General features: G+C 49.8%; 1 protein-coding gene across 1 annotated transcript in view; it reads right to left on the reverse strand.

Moving 5' to 3' along the window:
* Nucleotides 1–911, reverse strand: part of FEZF1 (FEZ family zinc finger 1) — a 13,670-nt gene that overhangs the window by 9,619 nt on the left and 3,140 nt on the right.

A 911-nucleotide genomic window follows, 5' to 3' on the forward strand; every position in this document is an offset into this window, starting at 1 on the left:
CCCAGCCTCTCCCCGGCCGTGGCCCCAAGGAGGAGGGATGGCTGTGCTGGGCTGCGAGCTCCTCTGGCAGCTTCTACTGAGCAGCTAATCGGATGGCATCCCGTCTTTGATGAATCTGAACTAATTACCCCTCTTAATTAAAGTCTTTAGCGGCTGTTTCACTGTTTTGGCAGGAGAACAGGGGAGACTTGCAGTTAGAAAACACCAGCGCCCAAACTCGCAGCCGAGCTGCTGGTTCGCACTTGAAGCGTTTCAAGGACCTGGCACCCGCCGCAGTTTGGTTTTCATCCACATTCACTGCTTGAACGGAAGTATGTTCATCTATAAACACACAGACACGCACCTCAGGACGCGGCGGCTCCCCTGGCCAGCTGTGTACCAGCCAGCAGTCCCTTCAGGATGCCAACAATAGCGACCCCTCGGCAAGGCGCGGTTTTACTGCCCTGGGGTGTGTACCCCCCACATCTCCCCGATAAGGTGTCCCCACCTCACTGCGCACCCCAAGCTTGTCAGAGGGCCCAGGACCAAGGCATGATGCCTGTTACAAAACGCCACATCTTCTGAACTTTACCAAACTTCATCACTTTACCAAAGTTGGAACTATTTGGAGAGACGATTAACTTGCTGTTGGTAAAGTTTTCAGATCAAGCATTAGGGTGATTGCATCACAGAGCTGAACTTTTTAAAAAGGAGGAAGGATGAGGCGGCCAGCGTTAGTGATCTCCAGCTGAATAATGGGAACAGAGCCCTGAAGCTGGTGGTTAAATAAGCACATTTCCAGTATTTATTTCTAACAGTCAATGAATCCATGTTCACGTGCAAGAATCGAAAAAGCAAAATTCAAATTCATTCATCATGAACCATACTCAACTGATGTCTATGTATTTGTGTGTGTGTGTGTGTGTGTGTGT

This window comes from Myotis davidii, unplaced genomic scaffold, assembly GCF_000327345.1.
Source record: "Myotis davidii unplaced genomic scaffold, ASM32734v1 scaffold865, whole genome shotgun sequence".
In the NCBI taxonomy this organism is placed as follows: Eukaryota; Metazoa; Chordata; class Mammalia; order Chiroptera; family Vespertilionidae; genus Myotis; species Myotis davidii.